Consider the following 26805-nt stretch of genomic DNA (forward strand, 5'->3'; position numbering starts at 1 on the left):
ACATTTCTTTTCATATTGTATATTCCAACTGTCCACAACTCGGAAAAATGTTACAAACATGAGAGGCAGACAGATTATATTAAACATATAATAAATAAATTTATGGCTGTAAACCCATGAATGAACGCAGGATGACTGTAGAAGAACATATCGTGGTTCAAGTGTTTCTCTGCCCTCATACTCTTATTAGTTCGCTTGTACAGACAATTGATGGTTATTTTATTTTGTACTGGATAAGATAATACTACAAGAAATACCCCATCCTAGTGCAAAATATTTCATTAGGTGGGGGTATTGTAAGGTGGCTATAATTTCACACCTTACTAGCACTCATCTACATAATTTGCCGTCATCTACAACCACAATTAAGTATCATTTGATAGGTTGTACATCATATATATATATATATACACTCCTGGAAATGGAAAAAGGAAGACATTGACACCGGTGTGTCAGACCCACCATACTTGCTCCGGACACTGCGAGAGGGCTGTACAAGCAATGATCACACGCACGGCACAGCGGACACACCAGGAACCGCGGTGTTGGCCGTCGAATGGCGCTAGCTGCGCAGCATATATGCACCGCTGCCGTCAGTGTCAGCCAGTTTGCCGTGGCATACGGAGCTCCATCGCAGTCTTTAACACTGGTAGCATGCCGCGACAGCGTGGACGTGAACCGTATGTGCAGTTGACGGACTTTGAGCGAGGGCGTATAGTGGGCATGCGGGAGGCCGGGTGGACGTACTGCCGAATTGCTCAACACGTGGGGCGTGAGGTCTCCACAGTACATCGATGTTGTCGCCAGTGGTCGGCGGAAGGTGCACGTGCCCGTCGATCTGGGACCGGACCGCAGCGACGCACGGATACACGCCAAGACCGTAGGATCCTACGCAGTGCCGTAGGGGACCGCACCGCCACTTCCCAGCAAATTAGGGACACTGTTGCTCCTGGGGTATCGGCGAGGACCATTCGCAACCGTCTCCATGAAGCTGGGCTACGGTCCCGCACACCGTTAGGCCGTCTTCCGCTCACGCCCCAACATCGTGCAGCCCGCCTCCAGTGGTGTCGCGACAGGCGTGAATGGAGGGACGAATGGAGACGTGTCGTCTTCAGCGATGAGAGTCGCTTCTGCCTTGGTGCCAATGATGGTCGTATGCGTGTTTGGCGCCGTGCAGGTGAGCGCCACAATCAGGACTGCATACGACCGAGGCACACAGGGCCAACACCCGGCATCATGGTGTGGGGAGCGATCTCCTACACTGGCCGTACACCACTGGTGATCGTCGAGGGGACACTGAATAGTGCACGGTACATCCAAACCGTCATCGAACCCATCGTTCTACCATTCCTAGACCGGCAAGGGAACTTGCTGTTCCAACAGGACAATGCACGTCCGCATGTATCCCGTGCCACCCAACGTGCTCTAGAAGGTGTAAGTCAACTACCCTGGCCAGCAAGATCTCCGGATCTGTCCCCCATTGAGCATGTTTGGGACTGGATGAAGCGTCGTCTCACGCGGTCTGCACGTCCAGCACGAACGCTGGTCCAACTGAGGCGCCAGGTGAAAATGGCATGGCAAGCCGTTCCACAGGACTACATCCAGCATCTCTACGATCGTCTCCATGGGAGAATAGCAGCCTGCATTGCTGCGAAAGGTGGATATACACTGTACTAGTGCCGACATTGTGCATGCTCTGTTGCCTGTGTCTATGTGCCTGTGGTTCTGTCTGTGTGATCATGTGATGTATCTGACCCCAGGAATGTGTCAATAAAGTTTCCCCTTCCTGGAACAATGAATTCACGGTGTTCTTATTTCAATTTCCAGGAGTATATATATATATATATATATATATATATATATATATATATATATATATATATATATATATATATATAGAAGACTAACATTGTAACGTATGCCTTGTAAATAATTGTTAATGCTTTTGCATGAAACGTGATGGAGTGTTTTTATTATAAAAAAACTACGTAGTGAAGGATTGCCAATACTAGTAGAGGTTCGAAAGCCAGAGGAGATGGAACGGCAGGCGGGACTCAAGCCCTGGGTGGAAAAAAAATCCCGCACAAGTGTGCTGGTCCTGCTTGACACTGTAAGTGCCAAGACGGACAGTCTGGACACCTGGGTGTAGAAACACAATACAGTGTCAGCTAGCTGGTATTGTAACTAGGCCGGAAGGATTATACTTCGGAAACTATGAAAGTCTTGGACGCAGCTGAGAGGAACGAGGAAGCGTTACCTCAGAAATCACGCAGGCTGAGTGATTCCCGCGGATTTTTACTCAGAATCGTACCATTGTATAAGTATTTCCTCGCAAACTTTCCGCGCTGAACGACAAAATACTAAAATATGGATGGTCTGCGTTCGGAAGAATCTGTAGAGAGGGAGAAGATTCCGTGGTTTCGAGAAGATGATTCGTTTTCTGAGTTGCGAAGGAGGGGAGCCGAGCTGTGCTGGGAGGCCAGCGGTGTAGAGAAGTGGTCTTCCGTTTTTGAGCACCGTTGTGTGATGGTCGCTCAGTATCAGCTTTGTTAATACAGGCGGACTTTCTGTCGTTGCTCTCAGGAGAGTTTATAGTTAGAACGGTTAGGCACTGTACTGTTGCGAACTTATGACTCTGGACTTCGCCTCCACGTTGGAAGTCTTCGTTGAGAGCACTTCTTCTGTCTATACTTACGTTGAGACATGATTTGAACTCCGTCCTTGTGGCTGGGAGTTCGCGTTTCTCGTCTGTAGAACACAGAGAGAAGACAGTATTAGAGTATATTAGTCAGAGGGCTGCCTTCTGCCGTCCTAGTGTTTGAAAGAGTTTTATTTTGTGGCTGGAGGTCTGCCATCATCGCAGACGTCTACTAGAACCATCACTCCAATGAACTTTATGCAGTATATATCATGATCTTGCTAATTGCTTCGGATTATTATGGTTATAAAGCTAAACAGCTGTGATCACACTTGTTTGTTTCCACTGAGGTTCCACACCACCGTAGATCATCGTTGAAAGTAGTGACTTCTAGTGTTTGGTGTGTAGATGATGTCAGTCAATTCGCTTTATTTTTGTTGGATTGTGTGGCCAAAAAAAGGGGCAGAGTTAGGCAATTTCTCAGAAATTTTAGTTATGAAATGTAGACATTTGTAATAAAGGGTTGCTTTTTAATGTACAATAAATGTATAATAATGTACAACGTTTGTCATTTAGCAGTATTAGTTGCTTTAATCATTCATTTAAGTTGAGGTTGAAATTTGTATGTTAAAGAACATTAAGAGATCCTAAGATCTGCTTCAGGGGGTAGTCAGACAGCGCCAAATCATCATTTTAGCGATCAATATTTTCCGTTGCGCGCATGAATTGGACACCCGCTTGGAGTAGCATCACCTGAGGCGACTAATTAAAGGTCACCCGTAGCTGAGATAATGTTTACAGATGTGAAATATAACAAAGCGTACAGCTTAAGATCGGTCTCTTCAGAACACCAAAGTTTTGGAGCTCGAAACTTCCATTTTGATCCGTCAGTGACTCCCACATATGTCAATTTTTGCTCCTTCAACATAAAATAAAAGTATTACAGACTTCAATCAGTTCTTCTATTCCTGTTCACCATTACTTGAAAATATAACTCGTACAGTAATCAAAATTGGCTCTTCTCTTATGATGCTGTACGTAGTGCGCGAAATATTTCTGCTGTGGATGGTTGGTAATTTGATGAGAACAAAAAACGACGGATCCCATTGCAATCCGTAGAAGCAGAAGCCAAGTGATAATAAACTACGTTATCGAACTGGCACTATATGCAACATGTCGTTTCTCGCTTCTCCGACGCAGGTCCGACGCCAGCAGCATCCGTGGTCAATATCGCTGCTCGCCACCCAGGTGGTTTCTCTCGCGCAGTACATCTCAGCACGTCATTGGCGATGACTAATTCGATTTGGGAGGTGTTGCTGAGCCGTTTATTTCGACGATGCTACAACTCTCACTCCCGTCTTTAATCAGAAACGCATTCCTTGGAATCTCTCATCCCAGAAGCACACGCCTAATACGAAGAGGTAAGTAAAAAAACCAAAACGTAAAAGAGAGAAACAGCATGAGTAGTCTGAAAATTGGTAGTGAAGAAATGAAAGAGATTGGAGGGCCTGATGCTGATGGAATGGGGAGCACCTTCCCGTCGTGCGTGGCCACCTCGTCCTGCTAGCAGAGCGCGTCTCAGTCGTTTCGAGAGGCCGCCGGGAAACACTGTAATTAGCACTAATGCGCTCATCCTCCCTCCCTCCTACCCCCCCCCCCCCCCCCCCCCCCCCCCCGCCCTGCCGCGGTCGGTCGCCCAGCCGACCTCTCTCCTCCCAAGAGCCGTTCCTTGTCCCGCGCCAGCCTCAGCGGCGGCCGATACCACCACAAAACGGCCGCAATTACCTGGGGAAATCTCCATCACGAGACATCGCCCTAGCGAAACTATAAATTAGCCATCAGTTGGCGATGTTACGTCCTTAAGAAGTCCTACTACAGCGCCCGTGCCGACGCCGCTTCCCAGACCCCAAGTTTCAGCGTGAGTCGTCACGGATACGAGGTGTAATTAAGTCGACACCGAGCGGTTATTCATTTCTCTTTTCCTTTTTTCCTTTTCCGATAATTGGATCGTATGCGTCATAAATTGTGCTGATCTAATTTCGCGGAGCCCTTCTTCGCCTGCTCGTCTTTGTGGTATTTCTTTATATCCATCTCCCTTCCCCTCTCCCCCGCGGACGACACGCATCACTGCGAAGCGAGAGGGGTTGTCTGTTCTTGTTTCATTGCGCCGGACTCTTCCCACGGCGGCGTGTATTGCCGTATTACTTCGCTGTAATTACCGGCTTAGTGTCCGTCTCCCGAGGCTTCGAGTCACTCTCTCCCCCTCCCTCCCCCCCCCCCCTCACTCTCCTTCTCTCTCACCTCTCTCACCTTTTCTGAGAACTACCTCGATACTCCAATTTAAATTCCTCTTCGTCTAAATCATAAAATCGTAATACGGATAATTGTTCTCTCAAGGTTGCTGGTGGAACAATCGTAGCCGTTTTAGACACCAGAGACCGACGTTACTACAGTAGGAGGAAAAGTGCGTCAATTTCTACTACTCAGTAAATGAAAGGCGTCTTTCTACATCTACATCTATACTCCGCGAGCCACCTTACGGTGTGTGGCGGAGGGTACTTATTGTACCACTATCTGATCCCCCCTTCCCTGTTCCATTCACGAATTGTGCGTGGGAAGAACGACTGCTTGTAAGTCTCCGTATTTGCTCTAATTTCTCGGATCTTTTCGTTGTGATCATTACGCGAGATATATGTGGGCGGTAGTAATATGTTGCCCATCTCTTCCCGGAATGTGCTCTCTCGTAATTTCGATAATAAACCTCTCCGTATTGCGTAACGCCTTTCTTGAAGTGTCCGCCACTGGAGCTTGTTCAGCATCTCCGTAACGCTCCCGCGCTGACTAAATGACGAATCGCGCTGCTTTTCGCTGGATCATGTCTATCTCTTCTATTAATCCAACCTGGTAAGGGTCCCATACTGATGAGCAATACTCAAGAATCGGACGAACAAGCGTTTTGTAAGCTACTTCTTTCGTCGATGAGTCACATTTTCTTAGAATTCTTCCTATGAATCTCAACCTGGCGCCTGCTTTTCCCACTATTTGTTTTATGTGATCATTCCACTTCAGATCGCTCCGGATAGTAACTCCTAAGTATTTTACGGTCGTTACCGCTTCCAATGATTTACCACCTATGGCATAATCGTACTGGAATGGATTTCTGCCCCTATGTATGCGCATTATATTACATTTATCTACGTTTAGGGAAAGCTGCCAGCTGTCGCACCATGCATTAATCCTCTGCAGGTCCTCCTGGAGTACGTACGAGTCTTCTGATGTTGCTACTTTCTTGTAGACAACCGTGTCATCTGCAAATAGCCTCACGGAGCTACCGATGTTGTCAACTAAGTCATTTATGTATATTGTAAACAATAAAGGTCCTATCACGCTTCCCTGCGGTACTCCCGAAATTACCTCTACATCTGCAGATTTTGAACCGTTAAGAATGACATGTTGTGTTCTTTCTTCTAGGAAATCCTGAATCCAATCACAAACCTGGTCCGATATTCCGTAAGCTCGTATTTTTTTCACTAAACGTAAGTGCGGAACCGTATCAAATGCCCTCCTGAAGTCCAGGAATACGGCATCAATCTGCTCGCCAGTGTCTACGGCACTGTGAATTACTTGGGCAAATAGGGCGAGCTGAGTTTCACATGATCTCTGTTTGCGGAATCCATGTTGGTTATGATGAAGGAGATTTGTATTATCTAAGAACGTCATAATACGAGAACACAAAACATGTTCCATTATTCTACAACAGATTGACGTAAGCGAAATAGGCCTATAATTATTCGCATCTGATTTATGACCCTTCTTGAAAATGGGAACGACCTGCGCTTTCTTCCAGTCGCTAGGTACTTTACGTTCTTCCAGCGATCTACGATAAATTGCTGATAGAAAGGGGGCAAGTTCTTTAGCATAATCACTGTAGAATCTTAAGGGTATCTCGTCTGGTCCGGATGCTTTTCCGCTACTAAGTGATAGCAGTTGTTTTTCAATTCCGATATCGTTTATTTCAATATTTTCCATTTTGGCGTCCGTGCGACGGCTGAAGTCAGGGACCGTGTTACGATTTTCCGCAGTGAAACTGTTTCGGAACACTGAATTCAGTATTTCTGCCTTTCTTCGGTCGTCCTCTGTTTCGGTGCCATCGTGGTCAACGAGTGACTGAATAGGGGATTTAGATCCGCTTACCAATTTTACATATGACCAAAACTTTTTAGGGTTCTTGTTTAGATTGTTTGCCAATGTTTTATGTTCGAATTTGTTGAATGCTTCTCTCATTGCTCTCTTTACGCTCTTTTTCGCTTCGTTCAGCTTTTCCTTATCAGCTATGATTCGACTACTCTTAAACCTATGATGAAGCTTTCTTTGTTTCCGTAGTACCTTTCGTACATGATTGTTATACCACGGTGGATCTTTCCCCTCGCTTTGGACCTTAGTCGGTACGAACTTATCTAAGGCGTACTGGACGATGTTTCTGAATTTTTTCCATTTTTGTTCCACATCCTCTTCCTCAGAAATGAACATTTGATGGTGGTCACTCAGATATTCTGCGATTTGTGCCCTATCACTCTTGTTAAGCAAATATATTTTCCTTCCTTTCTTGGCATTTCTTATTACACTTGTAGTCATTGATGCAACCACTGACTTATGATCACTGATACCCTCTTCTACATTCACGGAGTCGAAAAGTTCCGGTCTATTTGTTGCTATGAGGTCTAAAACGTTAGCTTCACGAGTTGGTTCTCTAACTATCTGCTCGAAGTAATTCTCGGACAAGGCAGTCAGGATAATGTCACAAGAGTCTCTGTCCCTGGTTCCAGTTCTGATTGTGTGACTATCCCATTCTATACCTGGTAGATTGAAGTCTCCCCCTATTACAATAGTATGATCACGAAACTTCTTCACGACGTTCTGCAGGTTCTCTCTGAGGCGCTCAACTACTACGGTTGCTGATGCAGGTGGTCTATAGAAGCATCCGACTATCATATCTGACCCACCTTTGATACTTAACTTAACCCAGATTATTTCACATTCGCATTCGCTAATAACTTCACTGGATATTATTGAATTCTTTACTGCTATAAATACTCCTCCACCATTGGCGTTTATCCTATCCTTGCGGTATATATTCCATTCTGTGTCTAGGATTTCGTTACTGTTCACTTCCGGTTTTAACCAACTTTCCGTTCCTAATACTATATGCGCACTATTTCCTTCAATAAGAGATACTAATTCAGGAACCTTGCCCTGGATACTCCTGCAGTTTACCAATATTACGTTAACTTTTCCTGTTTTTGGTCTCTGAGGACGGACGTTCTTTATCAACGATGATAATGTCCTCTCTGGTAAGCCGTCAGGTATTTTATCGTTTCGCCCAAGGGGGGGTCCCTCTAACCTAAAAAACCCCCGTGTGCACGCCACACGTACTCTGCTACCCTAGTAGCTGCTTCCGGTGTGTAGTGCACGCCTGACCTGTCTAGGGGGGCCCTACAGTTCTCCACCCAATAACGGAGGTCGATGAATTTGCAACCATTATAGTCGCAGAGTCGTCTGAGCCTCTGGTTTAGACCCTCCACACGGCTCCAAACCAGAGGACCGCGATCGACTCTGGGCACTATGCTGCAGATATTAAGCTCAGCTTGCACTCCGCGTGTGATGCTGGTTGTCTTCACCAAATCAGCCAGCCGCCGGAAGGAACCAAGGATGGCCTCAGAACCCAAGCGGCAGGCGTCATTCGTTCCGACATGTGCTACTATCTGCAGCCGGTCACACCCAGTGCGTTCAATAGCTGCCGGAAGGGCCTCCTCCACATTACGGACGAGACCCCCCGGCAAGCACACCGAGTGCACACTGGCATTCTTCCCCGACCTACCCGCTATTTTCCTAAGGGGCTCCATAACACGCCTAACGTTGGAGCTCCCTATAACTAATAGGCCCGCCCTCTGTGACTGTCGGGACCTTGCCGGAGAATCGGCCACTGGCCCAACAGGCGAGGCATCCTGTGGTGGCTCGGAAACGATGTCATCACCACTAGGAAGCACCCCGTACCTGTTGGAAACGGGTAAGGCAACTGCCACGCGGCCAGATCCCACCTTCGCCTTTCGGACAGGCACGCGCGAGCCCACCACTGTCCGCCATTCACCCTGGAGTGATGGCTGACCGGTAAGATGCTCACTGCCGGAAGACGCAGCGACATCAGGGGTTCCATGCGATTCCAAGGCCACCGAAGTAGGCATAGGTCTCACCACAGTTGCCCCAACGCCACTACGAGCCGACGCCTGCGCCTCGAGCTCGATGAGCCTAACAGACAAAGCCTCCACCTGCCCCCGAAGAGTGGCCAATTCTCCTTGCGTCCGCTCACAACAACCACAGTCCCTACACATGACTATGTTTACCCTACTCTATACGGTGACAAATTCCCAAGATAATCTTCTGATGAGCTACTCTGATAATCAAGAAACTCACTGAAATACGAGACGCGAAAACTACGCTAGGTTTTCCCAGAAAAACTATTTAAAAGCTAAGCGCAGCAAATAAGTACAAAAACGCTTTATACAAACAGTACTCGCTGCTGCTGGTGCTCTCGCTCTGGCTGTCACAAGACAACTGCTGATTCAAGTGACTTTGACGACCTTCCGCGATGTGACGTAACAAATCATTTTATAACTACGCAGTTATCCACTAAAACTGATTATAAGTGCGTGGAGACCCGCAAATACTTAATGCTTGTACACTTCCTTTATAAAACGGCTCCGAAAGAATAACTATCGTCCTTTCTTTGAAAAGTTAATGCTTGAACACAGAAATTAATCGACCAATTAAATACATTAATTTCAAATTTCCAGAGTAGCTATTCTACAAGCACCTCTCTCCCACTTCTCCTGTCGTTGCGTGATGTGCAACAGTGATTGCACATTTACTTGTGTAAATGCTGAAATTAGAGGTAAGTGCGGGAATGCTGACTCAGAGGAATTAAGACGGCGCATGTACGGGCCTTTTGGCGGAGGGACACTCTTCAGTCCCGACAGCATGGGGTCGAGGGTCCAGAACAAATTACTTCTACGCATCCATCTGCACTACTTGACAATGTATTGCCAATTGCTGGTGATCCTCGCTATTTGTTAGGACTTCAAATGGTTCAAATGGCTCTGAGCACTATGGGACTTAAAATCTGAGGTCAACAGTCCCCTAGACTTGGAACTACTTAAACCTGACTAACCTAAGGATATCACACACATCCATACCCGAGGCAGGATTCGAACCTGCCACCGTAGCAGCAGCGCGGTTCCAGATTGAAGGGCCTAGAACGGCACGGCCACAGCGGACTAGAGAAGAGACTGGAGCCAATTTTAGATGTCACTTCCGCTTGTGTTGGTACTGGAGCCAGATGGTGCGGGTCTGGCTTGGAAATCTCGAACCGCGAGCATAGGTTTTTAAGTAATGAGCCCCAGTATGTTGTCGTCGACGGTGAGTGTTCATCAGAAACAAGGATATCGTCAAGAGTCCCCCAGGGACTTACGATAGTACCGTTATTATTTTCTGTATACATAAGTGATCTAGCGGACAGAATGGGCAGCAGTCTGCGGCTGTTAGTTGATGATGCTGTAGTGTTCTGTTAGGTGTCGAATATGAGTGGCTATAGCAGGATACAAGATGACTTAGACAAAACGAACGGTAGCTAACTCTAAGTGTAAGTTAATGCAGATGAGTAGCAAAAGCAGACCAGTTATATTCTGGCACAGCATATGTAGTTTCGAAATTGACAGAGTCACGTCGTTTAAATATTTAAGCGTACCGTTGCAAATACACTCCTGGAAATTGAAATAAGAACACCGTGAATTCATTGTCCCAGGAAGGGGAAACTTTATTGACACATTCCTGGGGTCAGATACATCACATGATCACACTGACAGAACCACAGGCACATAGACACAGGCAACAGAGCATGCACAATGTCGGCACTAGTACAGTGTATATCCACCTTTCGCAGCAATGCAGGCTGCTATTCTCCCAGGGAGACGATCGTAGAGATGCTGGATGTAGTCCTGTGGAACGGCTTGCCATGCCATTTCCACCTGGCGCCTCAGTTGGACCAGCGTTCGTGCTGGACGTGCAGACCGCGTGAGACGACGCTTCATCCAGTCCCATACATGCTCAATGGGGGACAGATCCGGAGATCTTGCTGGCCAGGGTAGTTGACTTACACCTTCTAGAGCACGTTGGGTGGCACGGGATACATGCGGACGTGCATTGTCCTGTTGGAACAGCAAGTTCCCTTGCCGGTCTAGGAATGGTAGAACGATGGGTTCGATGACGGTTTGCATGTACCGTGCACTATTCAGTGTCCCCTCGACGATCACCAGTGGTGTACGGCCAGTGTAGGAGATCGCTCCCCACACCATGATGCCGGGTGTTGGCCCTGTGTGCCTCGGTCGTATGCAGTCCTGATTGTGGCGCTCACCTGCACGGCGCCAAACACGCATACGACCATCATTGGCACCAAGGCAGAAGTGACTCTCATCGCTGAAGACGACACGTCTCCATTCGTCCCTCCATTCACGCCTGTCGCGACACCACTGGAGGCGGGCTGCACGATGTTGGGGCGTGAGCGGAAGACGGCCTAACGGTGTGCGGGACCGTAGCCCAGCTTCATGGAGACGGTTGCGAATGGTCCTCGCCGATACCCCAGGAGCAACAGTGTCCCTAATTTGCTGGGAAGTGGCGGTGCGGTCCCCTACGGCACTGCGTAGGATCCTACGGTCTTGGCGTGCATCCGTGCGTCGCTGCGGTCCGGTCCCAGGTCGACGGGCACGTGCACCTTCCGCCGACCACTGGCGACAACATCGATGTACTGTGGAGACCTCACGCCCCACGTGTTGAGCAATTCGGTGGTACGTCCACCCGGCCTCCCTTATGCCCACTATACGCCCTCGCTCAAAGTCCGTCAACTGCACATACGGTTCACGTCCACGCTGTCGCGGCATGCTACCAGTGTTAAAGACTGCGATGGAGCTCCGTATGCCACGGCAAACTGGCTGACACTGACGGCGGCGGTGCACAAATGCTGCGCAGCTAGCGCCATTCGACGGCCAACACCGCGGTTCCTGGTGTGTCCGCTGTGCCGTGCGTGTGATCATTGCTTGTACAGCCCTCTCGCAGTGTCCGGAGCAAGTATGGTGGGTCTGACACACCGGTGTCAATGTGTTCTTTTTTCCATTTCCATGAGTGTAGATATGAAATGGAATGAGCATGTGACGATTTTGATGGGGCAGAGGAATGGTCGACTTCGGTTTATTGGCGGAATTTTGCGAATGTGTGGTCCATTTGTGAAGGAGACCGCATATAGGGCGCTCTTTCTACCTGTTCTTGAGTTCTAGTCGAGTGTTTGGGATCCGTACAAGACCGTATTGAAAGAAGACATCGATGCAGTTCAAAGGTGGGCTGCTAGATTTGTCACAGGTAGGTTCGAACAACACGTGAGTGTTACGGAGATGGTATGGGAAGTCAGATGGGAATAACTGGGGGGAGGGGGGCGGGGGAAGGCAACGTTCTTTTCGAAGATCGCTATTTACAAAAATTAGAGACCGGGCTATTGAAGCTGACTGCTGAACGATTCTGCTGCCACCACCATACATTTCACGTATGGACTACGAAGATAAGATAAGAGAAATTAGGGATGATACGGAGGTATACAAATAGTCGTTTTTCCCTTGCTGTATTTACGAGTGGAACGCGAAAGGACATCACTAGAGGTGATACAGCATACCATCCGCTTTGTGCCGTATGGTGGCTCGAGGAATATGTATGTAGATGTAGATATAAAACCGTCAGAATCCTGTTTTTCTCTGTAATTTGTGGCCAGTTTTTGAAAGTCCTTCTTGTGTCACGTCCCTCCTTTCTCTAGCCGTTTGTGTGTGTGTGTGTGTGTGTCCATTTGTGTGTCATCCTTTGTATCATTCAAGTTCCTGCTACCCTTTGCACACACCTATGTGCTAATGTAGAAATACTGAACAAGATTCTGTTTACCGAATGACATAGGTCAGTGGTGCATGACGTGTGTGTGTGTGTGTGTGTGTGTGTGTGTGTGCAGTGCTCTTTGCTTCAACATAACAACACTTAAGAATACAGTGTACTGATCCAAGACAAGCGAGTGCAATACATGTTTCTTCGATAAAATACTATCTGAAGGAACTATGTCGTAATGATGTAAGACAATCAGGTGTGATGCTCGTTGCTTTGACAGTACAATAAGTAAGTTATTCTCGCAGTTGCCCACTGTGCACAAGAACAATGCTGAAACAGCGAAATTAGTGAATTGGGAATACAACTGGTTATAGTATTTTTCCTTTTTTAATGGGTCGCTTAGCCAGGAAAATTTGTAGGGAAACTTAAAAAATCTTGAAATTTAAGTCAAGACTGAGATTATTTATTTGCTCTAACGATTGCCACGTGGCTGCTACGGTTGCAGGTTCGAATCCTGCCTCGGGCATGGATGTGTGTGATGTCCTTAGGTTAGGCAGGTTTAAGTGGTTCTAAGTCTAGGGGACTGATGACCTCAGATGTTAAGTCCCATAGTGCTTAGAGCCATTTGAACCATTTGCTCTAACGATTGACGTAAGTCACACTGAGATAAACAGAGAGCAAAGTTCTGTAAAATTCTGAATTAAATTTCAAAAGAACACTAACACGGCCGAATAGTGTGGAAGTCTGTTTCGAACTAGCGCAAAAAAATCTAGTTACCTGGGCAGCTCACATAATCGAAGTCAACATTTCTAATAAAAGCCTTAACTACAAACAAAAATAAGCAACACAAGTTGCACTGAAAAACTAGACAAGTAACGACCAGCACGAATTGTAGATCACACTACCACTATTGCGCTACTTGTACTCCCCTGAAGCAGCTACCGTGCACCGACCAGCACCAGACGGCGGCTAGAAATGACATCCTCTTTATCGGCCTCGAGCAGAACGCTCTCTTGACGACGGGGCGGAACAGAAAGCTTACACCACAGCTGCCCGGAACAGAAATCCCAGAATCCCAGTTCACAGTCGGCAACTCTCTACACTCTAATGGCTCTTCATGGATGGGAGGCTGTTGCCAATATGACAGGAGAAAATTTTTGCAAAGTACGTGAAAAACAAAGTAACGTGCAGTTAATTTTCCTCTTTTTACATTCAAGATGCAAGTTTTTTGAACACGAAGTTGTCATTCTGCCAAAGAAACGTCAATCACTGCACACTCTTTACAGAGAAATATGCCACTGCTGCCGGAGCGAAATTTTTGGAGTGGACACAACAGACTCTCCTATGTTGTCGAGATGTTGTTACGTCATCTGAATCTTTTAAACAGTACAGAGAAGAAAGACCACCGCTGTCAGTTATGTGTGACAACCATAGTTCCAATAGCTGCTGCCTGGGTTTTTGGCCATTGACCAGGGTCTGCCAACTGCCAGTTCCTCCACAAAGGAGGCACGCTCGACCTAATAATCTTTCTGCCAATGAAGGTGGCTAAGAGACATTCGTGGCAGCACAGCAGCCACTATGGCGAGTGCAGGGCTGCTTTCTCAGACACATTGCTCCATTATACTAACTAGGTAAGTGCAGAGTAGCCATAAAAACTATGAAAAAATACCACAAAACCACAGGCGACAGTAACGTTACACTGTGATAGTAACATCACCTCACACTTAACGCTGTTCCAAAAATGAATAAAAAATGCTACCAGCAACAAAACACTCGTTCGTCACTTAGAGGGGGTATCTTCAACCTCACCTACCTCAAACTTTGTGTTCTGCCTTACGGCAGGTCTTGTCATGGCGGAAGCCTCGTCAGAGAGGTTCACCGCATGAGCGTCTGGGGAAGTGATTCCAGTGGTGGTTTTCCGTTGCCTTCTTCTGATGATGATGAAATGATAAAGAGGACAACACAACACCCAGTACGTGGGCGGAGAAAATCTCCGACACAGCCGGGAATCGAACCCGGGCCCCTTGGCGTGACAGACAGCCGCGCTGACCACTCAGCTATCAGGATGAACCCTAACTCGAAAGTTCACTGTAATCAGTAAATTACTCCTAATGGTCTTCCACTAGGGTAAGGAAAATTATTCCTTGGTGGGAGGACAGGGATGGAGTGCACTCATCTTCGTGATGCAAATTGAACAGTAAGCCTAGTGGTTTCAAGGTCAGCAAAGACGACAACGGGCGGGAGAGCAGCAGTGTGCTCACTTCATTCAGCGAGGTTGTTGACAGAGGATGACATGGCGACTTGACCATCAGGGTCAGAATGCGGAGCATTGCTTGCTTGGGTTTTTTCTCAGGTGGAAGTGCTGCCAGATTTTCATCTTGCCTTCGGAAGAGAGTATTGACAGAAATGCTTTTGTGTGTGGACACTAGTAGGTTTAAACTATTAGCAGAGGACAATAGGTATTTTCTTTGATTTAACGATACTACGTGGTCCGTACAGTGCATTCGTGCTTGAGTAGTATGGTATGACTGGGTTCTGTTTTGAGTCTGTTGCTTTCTCGATATGTACCAATGACCTGAAACTGAATATAACCCACGACGTAAAACTGTTCTCTTTGCACATAGGACACATATTACCAGACACACACGGGACGTAATATAAATGATGTTCCTTATAGGGCACTTAGTAACATCAGCACGTGGTTTTCTGGTAACATTAATTTTTAACCATAAGAAATGGCGCTGTGTACAGTTTTCGACGAAGAATCACTTATAAAAGCTAGATTTTATTGTTCAGAGGAGTTCAGTCTGTATAGTAGACAATTTGAATTCTTAGTACTGAGACTAGATGGAAGGCTTTTTTGAAAGTATAACGGTAAAGATATTGTGCAGAAACTGAATGCTGTCTTCACTGTTGAAATAATGTCGACTGCAACACTGAAATACAAATCTTGGTTTACTTTATACTAATTTTATAATCTTATGTGTCGTTACGTTTTCCGGCAGCTCTGTGAACTCACCAAGAAATGTTCATCGCCCAGAAACGGTGTTGGATCTACAACTTCGTATAGGCACTTGGCAAGGAGTCTCGGCACTCGAGTCCTGTACATATATACCGTCGCCGGATTTGTTGTTGACAATTTTGACTCATTCAGTAGGAAGAAACGATGTACATATGTTTTGTTTAGCCAACTGGTTTGAGGCGGCCCGTCACGAATTCCTCGCTGACGTCAAGCTCTTGAAACCTACGACTTCAGTTATTTGCTGAATGTATTCCAGTCTCCGTCTTCCTCTACAGTTCCCTATAGTACCATAGAAGTCATTCCCTGATGTCTTAACAATTGTCCTGTCATCCTATCCCTTCTCCTTGTCAGTGTTTTCCACATGTTCCTTTCCTCTCCGATTCTACCAGAACCTCCTCATTTCTTACCTTATTAGTCCACTTTATTTCCAACATTGGTATGTGGCAGAACATGTCAAACTTCTAGATTTTCTTCTATTCCGGTTTACAAACAGTCCCTGTTTAAATAGCATACAACGCTGTGCTCAAAGCGTACTTTCTCAGAAATTTGTTCCTCAAATTAAGGCAAATGTTTGGTTCTAGTAGATATTTCTTGTCCAGGAATGCTCTTTTGGCCAGTGTTAGTCTGCTTTTGATGTACACCTTGTTCCGTCCGTGATTTTGCTTTCTAGGTAGCAGAACTCCTCAACTTCATCTACTTCGTGACCGTAAATGCAGATGTTAAGTTTCTCGCAGTTCTCATTTCTACTACTTCTCTTTACTTTCGCCTTTCTTCGAATTACTCTCAGTCCATATTCTGAAGTCATTAGACTGTACATTCCATTCAACAGAACTTGCTCCTCTTTACCTTCACCCAAAATAACCATGTTAGTCAGCTAATAGTATCACTGATATCCTTTCACCTTGAATTTTAATCTCACTCCTGAACCGTTCTTCTATTTTTGTGATTGCTTCTTCGAAGTAGAGATTGAACAGTAGGGGCGAAAAACTACGTCCCTTTTTTACACCCTTCTTAATCCGGACACTTTTTTCTTGGTCCCTTTGGGCTCTTGTAAAAATTGTATATTGCACGTCTCTCCCTATACCTTATCCCTGTTTCTCTCAGAATTTTGAACATCTAGCACCATTTCATATTGTTGAACGCTTTTTCCAGGTCGACAGATCCTGTGAGTCTTGTTTCTTCCTTAGTCTTGTTTCGTTACCAAACGAATCGTCAGAATTGCCTCTCTGGAGCCTTTACCTTTCCGAAAGCCGAACTGATCATTACCTAGCACATCTTCAATTATCTTCTCCATTCTTCTGTATATTATTCATGTCAGCAACTTGGATGCATGAGCTGTTAAGCTGATTGTGCAAAAATTCTCGCACTTGTCAGCTCTTGCAGTCTTCGGAATTGTGTGAATGATACTTTCCCGAAAGTCAAACATTCTACACACCAATGTGAATAGTTACTTTGTTTCAATGTCCTCCAATTATTTTAGAAATTCTAATGGGACGTTATCCATCTCTTTGGCCACTTGTACCTTTAGTCCTCCAAAGTTCTCTTAGATTCTGATTCTAATACTGGAACGCCTGTCTCTCCTCCATTCCTCCTCAAATACACTACTGAGCTATTCCCTACCGCTGCGTCTATAGCCTTAGAGAACGTGATGCGTTTCTCCTCATTTCTTAATACCTTGATGTCCTAGTACCTTGCGTATTGATTCATCCTGACTAATCTCTTAAACTTCAGCCTACTCTTCATCACTACTACATTGTGACCAAAGTCTACATCTGTTCCTGGGTGCGACTTACATTCCAAAATCCGATTTTGGAATTTCTGTCTGACCAAGATGTAATCTAACAGAAGTCTTCCCGCATCACCCGGTCTTTTCCAAGGACAATTTCTCCTTTTGTGATTCTTGAAGAGATTATTCGCTATTAATAGCTGAAATTCATTACGATCTCAATTAGTCTCCTTCTCTCTAATTGTTTGTCCCTTCACCTTTAGCTTGCGACGTCGACATGTATACCTGAATAATCACTGTCGGTGTTGTTTTGCTGTCAATTCTGATAAGAATAACCCTACCACTGAACTGTTCACAGGGAAACGATCTCTGCCCAACCTCGTATTCATAACGACTGCTAATCCCGTTATACCATTTTCTGCTGCTGTTGCTATTACCCTATCCTTGTCTTCTTTCTATTTCACTTTATTGAATCCCTACTATACCTATATTGAGCATTCCCTTTATATATTTTCTAGCTTCCCTGCCACGTTCAAGGTTCTGAAATTCTACGCTCCGACTCGCAGAACGTTATCCTTTCTTTGGTTGTTCATACTTTATCTCACGGTCACTTCCCCTTGGCAGTCCCCTCCAAGTGATCGAAATGGGGGACTGTTCCGGAAAATTTTGACGCTTTTTCAATCACAAACCACATGTCCTGTGGATACACTTCAAGTGTCTTTCATGCAGTGGTTTACATTGCCTTCTGCATCCTCATGCCGTTGATCATTTTTCCGTCTTTAGAAGCAGTTTCCCACCACAAGGACAACAGAGTACCCTGAATCTCTGTGCGCTCCTTGGTCCTCTTTGACAAGGCCGCTGGCAAGGTGAGGGTGACTTCTTATGCCGAAAGTTTTCGGCCACCAATGCTGATTATTAGTCGCCGGCAGGTGTGGCCGAGCGGTTCTAGGCGCTTCAGACTGGAACTGTGCGACCGCTACGTCGCTGGTTCGAATCCTGCCTCGGGCATGGATTTGTGTGATGTCCTTAGGTTAGTTAGGTTTAAGTAGTTCTAAGTTCTAGGGGACTGATGACCTCAGATGTTAAGTTCCGTAGTACTCAGAGCCATTTGAACCATTTGAATTTGATTTTTAATCAAAATTAAGCGGTGGCATCCTTTGAAGTCTGGATGAAGACGTTTTGCTTACTAATCAATGACGCTACCCCTAGACTACGGGTAACAAAATATGCAGCGTATTGTTAATACTTCCTTGAGTACTGTACATAAAGGTGTGCACTGTACAGCAGGTTTCATTTTCCATGGGCCTCCAATAGAACTGAAGAAACTGACGGAGAAACCCCAAAGCCGACAGGTTTCCTTGTGGTAGAATGGACCTGGACTGTAAACGAGTTCCTCGCTGTAGCTGAGAACTTTTCTTTCTAACGGATTGTTGATTCGTACACTATTTTTCGTGTTTCAGTACTTTTATCTGTAATGTATTGTTTACTAATATTCTGTTTTCGTGTTTATTAACTCTTTAATCCTTTGCTTATAAACATTCCAGTCAGCATTCTGAAAACTATATACTGACTCGTTCCATTACAAGTGGCTTTGGCTTGCATGGTCCCATGGAACCTGTAAATAATGGAAAAGTAAATATAAAAGCAGGGCAGTAAATCTAGAAGTTCGGCGTTACTCTACCTGAGTGCCTGAGTACAGTCGATCTAGCAGCTTGCAGAACGTCACCTTCGCCGGTGAAGCGTTCCAGGTGCGACCTGGAGATGCAGAAAAGCAAGCAGAAAGAAGCAGGTGCGCACCGTGTAGCAGACACTTTCAGAGCCGTCCTTGAGCGAGTGAGACTCCGCTGCAAAAACACTGCAGCGTGTCTGCACCCATAGGACCGCTAACAGCTGAGTCCACAGCTTCTGCATTTCGTAATGCTGTACTGACATCAGGCAAATATACCATTTCCTCCGCACTATACACAGAATTTCGTGAGGGAAACACCTCACTTGAACATATACAGATTTACGACAGTAGCGTAACGAGTCTAAATATGGAAACTTGCTGGTGCACCGCCTTTGTCTTCGGCTCTTGCGGTAACCTCACTACAGACATACGTATTTTTTTCTGACTGGAAGGAATTTCCTTCAGACAACAAAACTCATGCTACAAAGGCACTTTGCTGTTCGACCGCCGGAGCAACCTTTTCTATTCCCACCTAGTCAGTTTCGTTGCGCAGAGATTTTCCTCCAAGTTTTACATAACTACAAGCCTATTTTCCCCATGTGTGGACCAGTATTACAATTTAAGTTTTAACTTTTGTGTTCTTTTACACCACATTAATTTTGAAATTAGATTCATAGATTAATAACAAGTACGTAAATTTTCATAAACAATCAATAAAACATTTGCATGGAAGTTATATCAAAGATCATGGTTATACAGAAATCACATTAAGTAAAAACAGACAAAGAACTTAGATAATACAATTATATGTAATATCGATAATATTGTTACAAGGTAAGACTTGAAACCTTATGACTACTCCTTATAGACACGCAGAATTGCAGCAGGTGCTATTTGTGTTAAACACAGTGACGGCGTGAGGATGGTACTGTGAACCGAAACCGTTAGCCAATAGGCAAAATAAATAAATAAATTGCGACTGTAGGCGCAAACATATACTTTTTTAGAATTATTCCTGTTTAAACAGTGTGTTGTAAAATACTAACACATTTTATCAGCAGGAGAGACGTAAGTTCATTCGCTTTTTTGCACGGTATCATAGAATGTTGCTAGATTCGATTGCAATTGTTTATTTCGACGCCCGTCTGTCACCAGAAGGTCCGTCACACTGTTATGACACTGTGCTTAACCTGAAGAAGATTTCGGTGGTTATTCATGACGCTCATGACGAGTAGGTGCTTTCAGTATGGTCTCACCAGCCTGGATATGTCTGCCCCGATAGCAGGGTGGTCAGCGTGACGTATTGCCGTCCTACAGGCCCGGGTTCGATTCCCGGCTGTGTCGGGGATTTTCTCCGCTCAGGGACTGGCTGTTGTGTTGTCTTCATCATAATTTCATCCCCATCCGGCTCTCAGGTCACCCAGTGTGGCGTCGAATGTAACAACACCTGCACCAAGGTGACCTCGCCTGCCGCGTAAGGGGCCTCTCGGCCAATGACGTCAAACGCTCATATCCATAAAAAAAAAGGAAAAAAAGCCTGGATGCAACTGTGACTTCAGCTAGTCCCATTGGCCAAAAGTCTAGTCTAGACATATCGAAACTGCCTACAGCCAAAATCAGTAGCAGATTCGGTTATTGAGAGGTATCGATAGCTGCTGTGCCATTTGTGCAGGCGCTCCACTCTGTATTCAAGATACACCAAACAGCATTTTAATGTGTTGCGAGTTGGAAATAACGGTGTATGTTAAAAGGGCTACAAATGATCGCCTGTTACAAAAACCAGCTAACGTTAACTTCAAGAAAGAAATAAATCCATAATGGAAAAATGTCTTAAACTGAGTGACACATGGATTTTTCCGTAACCACCTATGGAATCTTCATCACTAAACAACTATTTCTCATTTTCAAAAACTGAATTTTTTTTCGATCGACCATTAGAAAGGGTGAGTATGACAGCTTCTTCGACTTGTAAAACATTCATCTACTGATTTGCTGTAGACGTGCACTCATTATTTGGATGCGTTGAATTTTGTAACGGCACATCTTGAGGGTGATTTTCAGTCTTTGTCACTCTGTTCCGTTCAGTATGCAGTTTCGCCTTCTATATTTACATACTCTTCAGTCCAAATGTTCCCCTGCCGTTTGTGTTTTAGCCTCGTGTTCGAACTACTTCACAAAATTGTGTGTTGGGCTCGCGCTCACAAACTGCTTGTATTATCAAACATCTCCACCATAGCTTCCAATGAGTACTCAAGCAGGCACCGATTTCTGAATCTGATAATCCGCGTTGCACGAACGGCGCACAATAGCTGCCATTGCATATTTACAGGGCTCTCTGAAAGAGCTCTGTATCGTAAACATAGCGCGCCTTAGTCTCACAAGAAGTGTCACTGTAGTGCGAGACGTGGAACATCGTTCGCAGCAGTGTCTGAATCATCAACGTTCACAGTGTTTAGAAGGAAGAGCAACAGGCTGTAAACCAACGAGCAACAACATTGCAACGAGCATTAACATTGCACCGAGAACAACAACCGTCACTGCAGATGCGTATTATATAGAACATTAAATGTTCTATTAGACTGTCGATATTCCTTGGCCTCCCACTTTACTATCCGAAATGGGTTGGGTGACTCTTTAATATCTTTAAAAGAACTACCGCAGATTTTTCACGTCTTTTGCCGCAAGTGAAGTATTCGGAAAGCGATTTATGTGCATTACTCATTCTTCCGAAATACCGTAACACTGACAGTCACTGTAAACCATCACTAATACCTATAGTGAAACTTTCTAAACACGTTTTTATCAGTCTCCAAAGCTTTTTCACATATGTTCTGAAACGGGTTATATGAATTTTATGATTAATTTATTTTGGTTATATATCCATTTTCTTCTGAGTGAACCAACTTGTTAAGTCTCTGTATGCCCATCTTTTCAGAGATGGTTGCGTGACCTCGGCTGTTCGGTACAGAACGTCAAATTAAACACCTTTCACCGTCTAACATGTTATTTTATTGGGTTAACAGTTTCGGCGACATAATACGACATGTTTGGGCCTCCTGACCGACGTGATCGCTGTCTCAAAAACCTGCAGATACCAGCCTTTGAATGCTATCCCCTATTTTGACCAGAACCGAGGTTGGAATCTTCCTACACGTCGGTCAGAGGGCCTGAAAATGGCGTAATATGTGGCCGTAGCTAGTAGCCCAATAAAATAACAGTTTGGGAGTTTGATGGCTGAAAGGGGTTTGATTTTACATTCTGAACATCTAAGGTTTCGTGAGAGTCGTTTGGGCATAGAGTGTTGGACAGTGAACACAGGATATTGTTTATGAGTACTAGTCATCGATCACATTCAATACAAGGATCTAAGCAGTGTAGTGAACTTGGGCGGTGGCCAACATAATTTTAATAGGTCCTTGGGGTTGTAATATTATCAGTATCTACAATAGGATACAAAATGAAAGAGTCAAGTTAAACGTTATTTCTACCGTTTCGAGGTTTGTTTGGTTGCATTTCCACCTCACTCTCCCAAACACACACACAGAGACACACAGACACACATACACCCACCCACCCCCTCACACACACACACACACACACACACACACACACACACACACACACACACTCACTCACACACTCCCTCCCCCATCCCGCACACACACACATAATTCTATGGCTACTTTTCTTTAAAAATGGAACCTACCAAATTAAACAGACCTGTTGTGGAAATTTTCGAAACTCGCAGTAAAGCTCGAAATGAAGGCAGTCAAATGAATTACAGCAGTAAAGATTATCTGAAAACAGCTTCAATGACACAAAATGAAATACACGATGTGAACAATTTTTACACAGAAAAATCACAAATCACTAGTTGTCAGGCGACCACATCAGAAAGCCCGATAAGTCCAAGAACTACTTGACAAACATATTGATCACGTTTCAGCTAAAACAGGCAGCGTATTAAGAGGACATAAAGTAATCCTTGGACCCCCGTCCAAAATATCAGCTCTTTTGGACCTGTAAAATACGACTTAGAGTGTATTCAGATAGAAACTTTTGTTGTTAAAACAAAATGTTTAAGGCATGACTTCGTAGAATTCCCCTTAGTATCTACTTATCTACCCTGTCGAATGCCTTTTCAGTACCGAAGAAGCGATATATGTCCGACGGTTATATTCTCTCCGCTTCTCCAGTATACACTGTCTTGTGTGTATCTTACCTGCGCAAGATCTTCATCTCCTCTTCATCTTCTAAGCCCATTTCGAACTTCAGATAACTAGGCCCCAAGTTTTGGCTGCAAACGATTATTAATCATCGCAGCATATATTTTGTATTCTGTATTCTAGATACTTATTCCTCTTTAAAATTTTGTGTTGGATGTATCTCCTTTCTAGAAGATTTATGCTACGTTTGGTAACCTCCTCCACACAGGGATTATGTTTGCAGGCCTGCACATATTTATCAAATGCAGCAATCCACATTTCAGTAGCATTCTTCCGTATTTCAGTAGCCCCCAGTAACTCCTTCTGAATCGAGGACCTTTCTGGTTTATGATTTCCTTAACGCTTCTTCCAGCTCTTCTATAGTTGTCGGATCAAAGCCTTTGGCTTCCATCATTTCCTCCTCTTCAATCATCTGATTACGACTGCACCAAATATTTTTATAGTGTTTCACATATCCCGAGTTTCTGTTATATTCATCTCTACAGTATATCTCTCCGTCTTATTCAGGCTTCTTACGATTTTATAAGAGAATGCGATACGTCCATCCACATTATTTTCTATTTGAGTGACAAACCTGTTCCAGTTCTCCCTATATGCATTACTTATTATTGCTTTTGCTGTGTTGTCTGTATTTTTCTCTTGTCTCAGATATTTCTGAGACATTTTGTACTAAATTCGAACTGTCTTTCTGGTTTTCTCTTAATGGCTCTTTTGTTTCTGTGTTCCGTATCCTTAATTCTCTCTTACTTTTATTTGTTCTACCCCAAGTATCTTCCTTCCTCGGATGCATATAGCCGAATCAAGAGGAGATAATCTCTTTAAATCTTAAATCGAGCATACATGTGGGTGCGAGGGCTTTTTTCCACTTCCTATCTGCTAATATTCCAGCAGTTGCCCTATTTTGCTGTTCGACTCCTCAGTTTATCGGTATGTACTGGGTCCACATTGTGCTGCCTTTTAACTTTTTCATCGTTGCACAATTCACTCTTACACTTATGTTTTTAGTTTTTAACTGTCTTTCCAACACGAGCTTCTTCATGTTGAGACCTCTTACATTTTATGTGGCAGTCTTCAATGTATCTGTTCTGCCAAATCGTTTGCCTTTTTCCTTGACCAACTGGAACAGGGATTTTTGTGTTACAGATTCCTTCTGTTAGACAAGTTGTCTTCACTTTGACTTAATGAGGCCTGTCTACCCACGCAGTAAGCCTCCTTCCCTTAGGTGCCGCCGTTGACGGTAATTTGGCTCCTCCGCTGCCTCGCTAGGCGTCAACCCTGCTACCGATAAACGCCTTGCCTTTGGTTCTCGTCCCGTCACATTTTCTGGGTTCCCTCTTCCGCAAGCTGCGCCCTTCTGAAGGTCTTCCTCTCCGCTGATGTTGCCATTGGAGTCACCCTCTGCTAGTGAAAGACGCCGTCAGGCCTCGAAACCTAATACTACCGGAGTCGAAAGAAACAAGAGTTGGCCAAGAGAGGCCGATAAAAAACAAAACATAAGAAGCCTGACACATTTACTTCGAAGTAATCTCATCTAGGGTGAAACGTCCCCTTAGAAAAATTAATTAATTACTGTGCTCATAAACCTCTTGCATTATTTGATTTTCAAACAGCTGAGTGGACTGAACGCACTCAGACATTTCGCTCTTTACCTACTCTGATCAACACTAAACTGACTTTCAATAATCCCTACAAGAGAATGGCCCTGACTAAATTAACCTATGCGTTTCACAAATCACTTGCCTCACAAAGATCTTCGTTACTCGAACTACTGCAATACAGCGAGCGCCACTACTGCCAGCTAAATAAAAGATTCAAACTACTGAAGGCGCTAACTACTGATAGGCATAGTTAGCAAAAGCAATATTTTGATGGAGAAGAAACAATGTATTTACCTTAATAGTGTTCAAAAGTCATAATACACTCCTGGAAATGGAAAAAAGAACACATTGACACCGGTGTGTCAGACCCACCATACTTGCTCCGGACACTGCGAGAGGGCTGTACAAGCAATGATCACACGCACGGCACAGCGGACACACCAGGAACCGCGGTGTTGGCCGTCGAATGGAGCTAGCTGCGCAGCATTTGTGCACCGCCGCCGTCAGTGTCAGCCAGTTTGCCGTGGCATACGGAGCTCCATCGCAGTCTTTAACACTGGTAGCATGCCGCGACAGCGTGGACGTGAACCGTATGTGCAGTTGACGGACTTTGAGCGAGGGCGTATAGTGGGCATAAGGGAGGCCGGGTGGACGTACCACCGAATTGCTCAACACGTGGGGCGTGAGGTCTCCACAGTACATCGATGTTGTCGCCAGTGGTCGGCGGAAGGTGCACGTGCCCGTCGACCTGGGACCGGACCGCAGCGACGCACGGATGCACGCCAAGACCGTAGGATCCTACGCAGTGCCGTAGGGGACCGCACCGCCACTTCCCAGCAAATTAGGGACACTGTTGCTCCTGGGGTATCGGCGAGGACCATTCGCAACCGTCTCCATGAAGCTGGGCTACGGTCCCGCACACCGTTAGGCCGTCTTCCGCTCACGCCCCAACATCGTGCAGCCCGCCTCCAGTGGTGTCGCGACAGGCGTGAATGGAGGGACGAATGGAGACGTGTCGTCTTCAGCGATTAGAGTCGCTTCTGCCTTGGTGCCGATGATGGTCGTATGCGTGTTTGGCGCCGTGCAGGTGAGCGCCACAATCAGGACTGCATACGACCGAGGCACACAGGGCCAACACCCGGCATCATGGTGTGGGGAGCGATCTCCTACACTGGCCGTACACCACTGGTGATCGTCGAGGGGACACTAAATAGTGCATGCTACATCCAAACCGTCATCGAACCCATCGTTCTACCATTCCTAGACCGGCAAGGGAACTTGCTGTTCCAACAGGTCAATGCACGTCCGCATGTATCCCGTGCCACCCAACGTGCTCTAGAAGGTGTAAGTCAACTACCCTGGCCAGCAAGATCTCCGGATCTGTCCCCCATTGAGCATGTTTGGGACTGGATGAAGCGTCGTCTCACGCGGTCTGCACGTCCAGCACGAACGCTGGTCCAACTGAGGCGCCAGGTGGAAATGGCATGGCAAGCCGTTCCACAGGACTACATCCAGCATCTCTACGATCGTCTCCCTGGGAGAATAGCAGCCTGCATTGCTGCGAAAGGTGGATATACACTGTACTAGTGCCGACATTGTGCATGCTCTGTTGCCTGTGTCTATGTGCCTGTGGTTCTGTCAGTGTGATCATGTGATGTATCTGACCCCAGGAATGTGTCAATAAAGTTTCCCCTTCCTGGGACAATGAATTCACGGTGTTCTTATTTCAATTTCCAGGAGTGTATATATAGCAGTTCATGACATCCATTCTTACAAATTTACTGTCTCTGTCCAAAACTCCGCCATCTCACTCCCCACATCCACCACCGCTGGCGGATCACCTGCAACTGCGCAACGCTACGCGCTGTTAACATCTAGCTGCCCAACACTACAATGGCAGACAACAATGCAAACTAGCCACAGACTGCACACAGCACAGCCAGTGATTTTCATACAG

This window comes from Schistocerca americana, chromosome 5, assembly GCF_021461395.2.
Source record: "Schistocerca americana isolate TAMUIC-IGC-003095 chromosome 5, iqSchAmer2.1, whole genome shotgun sequence".
Classification (NCBI taxonomy): Eukaryota; Metazoa; Arthropoda; class Insecta; order Orthoptera; family Acrididae; genus Schistocerca; species Schistocerca americana.